This window comes from Humulus lupulus, chromosome 3 (genome assembly GCF_963169125.1).
Source record: "Humulus lupulus chromosome 3, drHumLupu1.1, whole genome shotgun sequence".
NCBI lineage: Eukaryota > Viridiplantae > Streptophyta > Magnoliopsida > Rosales > Cannabaceae > Humulus > Humulus lupulus.
In genome coordinates this window covers 124,533,649-124,544,373 of record NC_084795.1, presented here as the reverse complement: position 1 = coordinate 124,544,373, position 10,725 = coordinate 124,533,649, and the positions used below count along the sequence as shown (strand labels likewise).

At 32.0% G+C, this 10,725-nt stretch overlaps 1 long non-coding RNA gene across 1 annotated transcript; it reads right to left on the bottom strand.

The window, feature by feature from the left end:
- Nucleotides 1-8,795: 8,795 nt before the first annotated feature.
- Nucleotides 8,796-10,104, bottom strand: LOC133821337 (uncharacterized). The gene is made up of 4 exons (XR_009887489.1): nucleotides 9,696-10,104; nucleotides 9,573-9,603; nucleotides 9,439-9,486; nucleotides 8,796-9,068 (listed from the first exon to the last, which is right to left on the bottom strand). It is a non-coding gene; the product is annotated as an uncharacterized LOC133821337 (long non-coding RNA).
- Nucleotides 10,105-10,725: the final 621 nt, after the last annotated feature.

Here is a 10,725-nt window from a genome sequence, read left to right as displayed (position 1 = left end):
AACAGTTATAACTGCAAATCTAAGTAAATCATGCCTAACAAATGAACAAACTCATGAACGCTTGTACATGCCTATATGATTTGAATGATCAATGTATGAATAATTAATACAATTTAAACAAGAAAATACAAACAACAATAACTACCAGATAATCACTAGTGTTTTTATTAATTATACCATGAGTTTGATTAAGACTATTCAAGTGTGGATTTCTTCTAAGAACTTGCTTATTATTATAATGATTAACCATTATGTGAAAAAAGATAGATATTACATGGGCATTGATAATGATAATTCATAGTCATACATTATTGAGTCCTTGATATGTGCCTCTACATTAATTTCACCTCATTTTGTAACTTTTTCCACATACCCTTTTCATATAAAGCTAAATTATAAATCAAACTAGCTTTTTTTTTATCAATAGCTTCATATCTTTGCTTTATCAAAGAAAGAAAGTTTTTTTTATGATAATTATGAGAATTCCTTGTCTTATAATTGACCTTTAGGATATGAAGAGAATAGGTCAATTTCCAGTAAAGTTTTAATAATAGTATGTACAGTATCTATCTATGTAAATAAATCTTGATTCAGTCTAGGAAGCAAACACTTGAAAAAGGGATTACTTTGAGCCAAGATTAGTAGAGGTACAGTACTAATTTTACCACATTTCTGGAATCTATACTATGCTAAGGAAAATCTATCTATACTATCACTAAATTACATTTAGAGCATAAACACAACATTTCGTTTATTCTCTTAGCCAACTATTGGTGTTTTCCATCTAAAGTGAAAAGCTAATTAATATCAACAGAGGAATATGAAATAAAAACATGAAGAGAAATAAATAATAAAATCCACACATATTAGATCCTTCAAATATTGTATAATATTTTTTCAAAAAAAATGCTAGAAGTGTCAAACAAGGTTGATGAATGGCAAAGATGAGTCAAATAAGGTGAGATTTACAATAGAACCTTTGAAAACAATCATAGCCAGCTAAAAAAGGTTCGCATCAGAAAGCACAGAGAGTTTTACCTCCATTGCGGCACCTCTCTTCGTAGGTAGCATCTGTATAACATGACTTCAGTTTTTTTTTGTCTAAAAATGACACAACTCATCGGTTAAGATCACAACTGGAAGAAAGGCATTCATGAAAGACCATTGCATTCTCACCTTCTGCTGTCAAAGGAAGAAAACATTTGCCAATTGTTGGAACACTAGGCCAAAATCAAACAATACATGCTTAGCTGATAGAAATGCATATAGTAATCCAAGCAACATGAATGGCCAAAGGTACCTGATTCTTTCTCCACAACAAGAATGTATTGGGCAACACTAACTACATTTGCAAGATAGAGTAAAGGAAAATTCTATCTATTTGAACAAATTTATCATAAGATACATCCAAGAATTAAGAGTTTACACTGGCAAAGAAAACATTGTCAAATAGAGCTTCTAAGCATTAAGCTAAGTTATTATCTAAATTATGTTTCTCAAGGGTCTGGATACCTTTAACTTCTTCAACGTGAACATGAATTGGGTGAGCCTGTAAGTAAACCAAAGGCAGAGATAGAACTCAAATACAAAAGAAGGAAGAAGATATATTCCAGAGCAAACATATATATGTATATATTATAAATAAAATATATTTTTATCCTCCATTCTTACAGTGCTTGGCCTATTTATGCAATCAAGTATCTTTTGAGATTCTGAGAATCTAAGCCATCCCATCACCAACCTATAACAAGAATGAGAGCTAGTTAAAGATTGATGGGTAAGTACACCTAATGGATGCCTATAGTGATAACAAATTAACTGTGGAAAACATTAGATATATGGTAACAATCCAGGGGTGGGGTGGGGGTTAATATAAGGCAAGCATCTATAATCAAATATTAAGACTAAATACAATAAATGAGGAAAAATATGGTCTAATATATGACAAGCACTTTCAACTTGCAAGCATCTTAAATCTAGTTAAAGAAAAGTAAAAAATTAATTGTCCTTAAAGAAAACTATGGTCTACAATACTCACTGCTCTACCAAGAATAAATGCAGCTGTAGCACCAATTGTTGCACCAATAGAATTAGCAACGAACCCCAAAGGCAACCCAAATAGATAACCTCCACCAAGCTGTAAGAGAAAATAAATAGCACAAATAAAGCATTGATAAAAAAAAAAAATACTAATAGATACACTTTCACACTTAAACCAAATAAGTTGGCTAAACAGACTTTATTCATTCAGAGTTCTATTTTTTTTGGAGGGGGGAGGATCACTGAACAGAAAATTACATACTTTATTAAACAGACTATAGAGGTCCAAAATAATGTCATTGTTTTAGCTCTGCAATAAGAATTAGTGACTTTAACTTACTGTAAATATTGACTTGTTCTACTTCACAATACCAAAATCCATGGAGTCACATCACTAATACCACTTCTCCTAGTTAACTAGAATGAACTATAGAGATATTAAAACCGAGCACAAGTCTATATTATTAAACCACAAGTAAAGAACAAACAAATAAATAAAAAAGGCAAAAAAAATTATAATAATAAGTAAAAGAAACATACATGATTCTAGCACATTTTACTTGTAAACATTCAAAAAGGAGAAGACATTGTCAGGCAAATATCATAATTCAATAAAATGGCATGAAACCACCATTGCGATAGAAATAATGGCCACCCAAAGAACAGTCATGAAACAAACATAAAACACATTGATTGGAAATTCCAAATCAATCATAATTCAGCAAAAAATCTTACAAAACCAAAGAAGAAACTATGAAACAGTCATTAATCAACAAAACTAGAAAAAAAAAATAGTTGTAATAAATGACAAATCACCAAGCTCTGCAATAAGAATTAGTGACTTTAACTTACTGTAAAGTGGCCAAAATGCATAATGTGCACCAGTAGGCTTGCAAGTTTTGAAAGTGTGTATGCATATGTATAGATAATTTTTATAAGATATGAAAGTTCCTGAAGTAAATTGACAGGGAAATTTACACATAATCACACCAAGCCAACACACTTTTATCTTAACTATTTTAACAGACTTCAAATGTAACATTAAAAAAAAACAGCAAGTGCATCAAATGAGGTCTGGACTTAACAGAGCAGCAATGTGTTAAAGAAAATACAAGTCATTCAGGAATTTAATCAAACAGATTCTATGCACACATTATCACATCAAGAGAATCAGAAAAAACTTCATAGATTATTATGCAAACATGTGTTTATGAAAAAACACATACATTTGTATAAAAATATGCAATAAATTCAAAATAAAAGATTTAACATACTCAACCATAGATAAATCTTTAAAAATAATTAGTAAAATCAAACCAGAAAGAAATATGAAACACACAAGTTATTCTCAAAAGTAAAATAATCAAATTTACAAACCCATTTTTAAATGAAAATAAAATCTTATCTCGGCATCACTCAACAACCCAGACATTGATATGAAGAAGACACCACCCTTTGCCCTTTGAGCCACTACCACGAACCCTCACCACCACCACCATCACGCCTACAAACCTGCATAACGCAAACCCAAATAGAATAAAAATAATTAGAATAGCTCGTCCACAACCAAGAACAATTGTCAACCCAGACGAGGAAAAAGAGAATGATTTCTTGGAACTGTAGCTCTTACTTTCAAACATTTCCTTAATTCCAAACTTCAGAAATTTTTCTTCTTTCCTATTTTTCTCCCTCTCTTTCATTTTCCTTCCTTTTAATTCCTAAGTTTTCAGTATATACATTCCAATTTTTAGTATTTATATTCGAACTTACCAATCCGGCTAATTTTTTCCTTGACACAAAGCATGATAAAAATATACATACAACTAAATAATTATGTAGAAAGGAGAAAGTACCTCGGCAACATTCCTCCCCTCATGATCCTTTTTAGCATTTGAGGGCATCAAACTTGGAAGAAATCCATTCTCATTTTGCATTGAGTTCCTGCTATTTAAAGTAAAATTAATTATATAGCACACCATGACATAATCACATCATACATACCAAACACAGAAAATGTGAATACATAATGGGCATACAGTGATAAAAATCTAAAATATTATAAAGCAACACAAGAGAAACCAGGTCTCTAGACTTTTCTTAAACAAAATATATCCACCAAATGCACAACAAAACTAACTGATTCTAAAACCCGAAATGAAAGGAAACAAAAACCAAGCTGAGTGTCTCTTCCTCTCCATTACAAGCACAAGTCAGAGACTAGTCCTAAAGGACGATTGCATATTAAATTCTAGAAAAATATACAAACCCAATATTCATCATCATTCATGACATTCATAAATACCACAGTGTAGATGCTACACAAGTTTCAATAATGTTTTCATGGATTGGTACGTAAAAAGAAACAAATATTGTCCTCTGTTGGAAAGAAAGATGGTGTACAATCACAAGGGCGTGAAGAGGTGATAAAGTTATCAAAACATTATTTATTTTCATATATAATAGCAAAAATAAACAACAGGATCTACTGCCAAAAATTTGCATAGAACTCATTCAGTAATACACAATACCTTAACTATTCACCATTCTCTCTACAAATAGTGGACTTTATAGATTTCTCAACATCATTCACTGAAAATTCTGCAGAAGGAATAGACTCCACAACAGCTTCAGCATTATTACAAGCCACATTCCCAGCATAACCATCAGCTGGAAGCTGAACCCCCCCCCCCCCCCCCCCCTGAATAGCATCAACAAGGTAACATATTATAAAAAAAAATCAGGCTTTTTCTTCATTAAAGATCTCAAGAAATAAACAAATGGCACAAATCTCATACCTTTGCAACAACTTGAACAAGGTCACCTGAAAGAATTACAAGTGTATCTATCACTTCCCCATTTGCTATATTTGAATTGCCTTGCCCTTTTTTAGTCATTCTCGCTTTCTTTAAAACAATACCTATGAGAAGATCATCAATTCAATACACTTTCCTAAGAAACTCCAAAGAACAAAAGCAAAAGAATATCATAATTACAACAAATACATGCAAACACGACCAAGTTTTCTTCTTTATTAGTGGAAAGAGCTTTCATTATTGTGAAAACTAATAATGAATTTTCTTTATCTCAAAAAATAAATAACAAATAGATACAACATACAAAAGTATCGAACGATTCATAAACAACAAATATTTGATTCTTTAGCCAAAAGAATAATCATTCCCAACTTCCAGATCAGAATCCAATAAGACCAAACAATTCACCTACAGAATTCTTTTTGATCCAACTCCAAATTACAACAACAGCCCAAGAAAATATTTCAACAATTCTATTGCATTAGAATACACAACTCCAAAGTACCTAACAGTATGCATTCCTGCCCAGATACCTGCAGCATACACACCAAAAGAAACTTGTCATAATTTGCACAGAAAGCTCATATAGCAGACAATGAAAAATTATAGCCACAATATGCTTAATATTGTAGAAGAAATAATTGAATACTATGGCTACGGATAGAGCTCAACAATTTATAACCAGAAATTGTTAATAAATTGAGTTCTCACCAAACCAGTTGCAAATCAAAATATCAAGAAGCATTCATTAAAATTTGGTAGCATGTGACGGAAGGTAAGCTGAAAATGCCAAGATAAGCTTTAATATATAGCCATAACCACCAAAGCACTCAAAACACACTTGTCGGAAACATAAAAGACATTTGATCTCCGCTCAAAGAAGGAGAAAGCATAACCAATTTAAATAAACTATGAAAGGCACACAATAAAACATATTATATTTGTCAAAGAACTAACCTCCATCATCTCAAATCCAATTGATAGCACCCAAAGAAGAGGCTAATTACGAAGCAATATAGCTTTCCCCACCATCCAATAATATGAGCTAAAACGAATTCATCAAAAAGTGTTTCCTATAGAAATTAAAATATTATAAACATAGAGAAGTTAGAAGTCTGCTTAACTGCAACATATAAGAGGTACACCGCACACCAAGAGGATATGATCAGAGAATATCATAAGTAAACAGATTATTGAAGATGAAATCATACATAAACATTATTAAACCTGCTTGTAGGATTTTCAGGAAGATATATGCGGCAGTCAGCTCCATAAGAAGTCCTGCACGTAATTACAAAGGCAGAATTCCAAAGTATAAACAATCAGCATAAGCTTCTCATTCAACTGATGAAAAATAAAATAATTTTCATAAATAATATGCAAAGTTAAATTTTGCAAGCTTAAACTGCATTACCAACACCAAGATCCGGATGGAGAAACTTCATAAACTGTCGAGCATCATCTCGCTTCTGGAAAGAGAGAAAATGTAAAGTTGTTACCATAAGATATAAATAAAAAAACAAAATCATAGATAAAAACTTCAAAAGGCTGAAAAAATGTGATAAGAATCTGAAGTAGATGACTCTAGAGTGAATCAAAAGAATGCTTCTCCACAAATTTTTATGCTAATTCTTTTGCAAAAAAAAATAAAAAAAACAGGTGAGAAAAAATCTTACCCATTCGTCACCCTTCAGTCCCCGTCTATCCCCGACCTTGCACAAGACACAGTCGACCACCACCTGCACCGATCTAGCCCTCACCACCAAAGCACCGTCTAGCCCTCACCACCAAATCTAATAAAATTGAAGAATAGTTGAGAGAGAGAGCTAAATACCAGGCAAAAAAATTTGTTTATAGTTACCAAAAAATCACAAAAGAAAAAGAAAAATACTGAAAGAAATAATTCATAAATGAGAGATTGATTACCAAATCTACCCTTCACCCGTCGAAGATCGTTGATGCTTGACCCTGCAGTGTCTTCTCCCTGGCTGAGATCCCGAGTCCCTTGTCGTCGGCGTGAGGGAGAGAGGCCAATGACTGGAAACGGAGTGACCGAGAGATAGAGAAAGACGAGAGAGAGAAAGAGAGGAGATTTGAGGGATGGAGGAGATATGAAGCCATGATTTGAAGCTGAAGCAAGGGATTGGTTGAAGAAGAAAACGAGTGGCCGAAGCCGAAGCAAGGGATTGACTTCTTCTTCTGAAAACGAAGAAGGAATTAGTCTGAAAAAATATAACTTTTACAAGTAGCGGGCACCCAAAATAAATTACTGTAGAATCCCAGAATTTACTTAGCTAGTTAGATAGTAGTAGTAGTAGTATAGCTAGTATTAGTTATAGTATGTTCATTACTATGGATTTTAGTTCAAGTCGGGACTTAGTTGGAAACTCCTAGCAATAGTTATGGATTTTATAAGTTTAACCTATAGTTTAAGAATATTAATTATAACATAAGGTTTGATTAATATTGCTGGTTATTAATATGATAATTATTATAACCTAAGGTTTAGATAGAGCTAATAAGAATATGACATTTGTCATGAGCATGGATTATTCCTAAGGTTTAGATAGAACCAATAGGAATATGACACTTGTCATATGTATGATTATTAAGAAATTATTATTTTAATGATAAAATAAGGGAAATATAAGACTTAGCCTTCACCAGAATTTGTTAGGAGCTTGACATTTGTCATAATTTTATTTATTTGTGATTTAGATAATTAAATAGATTTTTCGTAACTTTAGGGTACTGTAACTTGCGACCTATTTTTGACCCAGTTAAGTTATGAATTTCAAAAAATAGTATTTCTAAAATATTGTAGATAATTTAATTAGCTTTCTAACGGTATACAGATATTCTAAATCGGAGTCCTACAGCTCCAGATATGTTGATTTTACTGTAGGTTAGTTTAGAGTTACGAGATTTAGGGAGTTAGAAGTTAGGATTCTATTTGATCATTTTTTTGGTTTTTAAAAATCAAACTTTGTTGACCAAGTCCTAAGCCTTTGGCTGAAGAATATTCAAATATTTTCATTTAAATTCATTATTTTTATTCAAAGCCAAAAAGAAGATTTTTATTCCTAGAACTCTATAAATAGGACCTAGCACCAAGCTTTTTCATTCATTCTTCAAACATTGATCAGAGCCTTCTAGGTGCTAGTGAGACTATAGAGTGATAAACACTTGGGTTGGGGTTATAAGCTTTGTCATTCTAAGCTTATTAGACACTTGGGAAGTAAGGTTCATAGAGTGTATTTCAGTTTCGAGGTGTAGTTCGGTCATAGCAATTTCAAAGGTATTCCTATTCTTAGTTCCTTTTCTGTATTGTTCTTATAGTTTTTCTACTCAAATCCTAACTCGTATTCTCTATTCTTTGTTAGGCATCTAAGATCTTGAACGTAAGATTCTTATTGGTAAGTATCTATTCGATGGTGTAGTTCATTCTTTCCATTTTTTTTCTTTAGTATACTCACCTCTCTATTATGGTTTTTAGGAGTGTTCCAAAGTCCCGATCTTGTTCTCATATCCCAGTTTTTGGTAAGGAAAATAGGATAGATCTTGTATGTTTGTATGATATGTTATGTTTATGTTTATGATGAAGTTTTATGCTTATGATATATGATGTATGTTTTTAGTAGGTTTTCCTTGCTGGGCATTAGGCTTATTCCTTTATTTTTAGTGTGATGTAGAAAAATGAATATGGAAGGCGGAAGGATTCTTGGTAGCTTGGCTTGTGTGTTGAGGATGGATGGAATGTGTGGACTGTGTGTCGATCGAGGATGAAGTTATTTATTTTTAGTCTTTTAAATCATGTTTTCTCCGCATTTAGTTTTGTAAATAATATTCTTTAGTTTAAAATTATGTTTTATGTTTTAAACTGTAATGACCCACTAATCTAGACTATTTGGTCCATTAACAAATCTATACATAAAACTTACATTTTTGCGGAAATACCATACTTTATTAGAAACTTGTAGAAACAAAGGTTACTTTCATAAAATAAATAGGATATGGGTACCCATTGTCTTTAAAACAAAAATAACTTAAAGTAAAAAGAGTTACATAGAAAATGTGGAAAATACATTTAAAACCATAAAAACATAAACAAGACTACATCCTCGAATCGAATAACGCTCGGCTCCTTGACTCCATCCACCATCGATACACATCCTCTAAGTGTCACGAATCTTACCGCCTCTAAAGCTTATTTTCCTGCACATAAACAGAAAGGAATGAGCCTAATGCCCAGCAAGGAAAATCTAACACATAGTCATAACACATAGTCATAAACATAAATTTCGTAATAAACATAAAGACATATCATAACACATAATACACTTATTATAATGGCCATTATTACTTGGGGTCCCATAGACTAAACAAGCTTATGCCCATGAGATTAGTGGGGTCCTACCAGCTAAATAGGCTTATGCCCACAATCTTTTTGGGGTCTTGTTAGTCAAATAGGGCATAAGCCCAAGCCTACAAACATACACAATCATAACATATTCATAACATATCATAACATAACACATAAGATAACATAAACATAAACATATTGATTCTAGCCTATTTTCCTTACCAAAGTTACCGGGATATGTGGACTGAGTTGGGACTTTTTGGAACACTCCTAATAACCATTAGAAGGAGTGAGTCTAAAGAAGAAAAGAGATGAAAAGGAAAATGGGAAGACTAAACCATTGAAAGTACACTTACCAAAACTTATGTGCTCAAGAGCTTAGATTTCCTAACCAAAATGAAGATTAAGGTTAGAGATTGAGTAGAAGACTATGAGAAAGAGAATAACATAATACAGAAATGAACTAGAGTTTTGGTTACCTCAAAGACTTGAAAGACCAATCTAACCACAACCGAGATACTAACGAACCTCACTTCCCAAAGTGTTTGATAAGCTTATGATGATCAAGCTTATAATCCCCAACCCAAGTGTTTACACTCTCACAATAACCTAGCAACTTGCAGCCTCTGAACTTAGCTTGATGAATGAAAAATGCTTGGTGCTAGGTCCTATTTATAGAGTTCTAGGAATAAAAATCTTCTTTTTGGCTTTGAATAAAAAAAATAAATTTAATTGAAAATATTTGAATATCCTTCAGCCAAAGGCTTAGGAATTTTTCAAAATTTTCAGAGAGATTTAAGGATTCAAAGCTTGATTTTAAAATAATAAAAACAAATAGAATCCTAACTTCTAACTCCCTAAATCTCGTAACTCTAAACTCCCCTTCAGTAAAATCAACATATCTGGAGTTGTAGAACTCAGATTTGGACTCTCTTTATACCGTTAGAAAGCTCATTAAATTATCTACAACTTTTAAGAAATACTATTTTTCGAAATTCCTAATATAACTGGGTCAAAAACAGGTCGGAAGTTATAGTACCCTACAGTTACGAAAAATCTATTTAATTATCTAAATATCAACCTAATCCACAAATAAATAAAATTGTGATAAATGTCATGCTCCTATCAGATTTTGGTGAAGACTAAGTCTTATATTTCTCTTATTAAAATAATAATTTCTTAATAATCATACATATGATAAGTGTTACTATCTTATTGGGTCTATCTAAACCTTATAATATAATAAATATAATCCTTAATATCAGTCATATTAATCAATCTTAGGTTAAACTTAATATTCTTAAACTATAGGTTACACTTAGAAAATCTATAAGTACTACTATGAGTGTCCAAATAATTCCCGGTCTGAACCAAAAATCCACAGTTACAAAGATAATGCTATAAATACTATCATACTACTATCTATCTTAGCTAAGTAAAGTTCTTGGACTCTACATAAACAATGGGTACCCATGCCATATTTTCTATTATTATGTATTTGATACAATA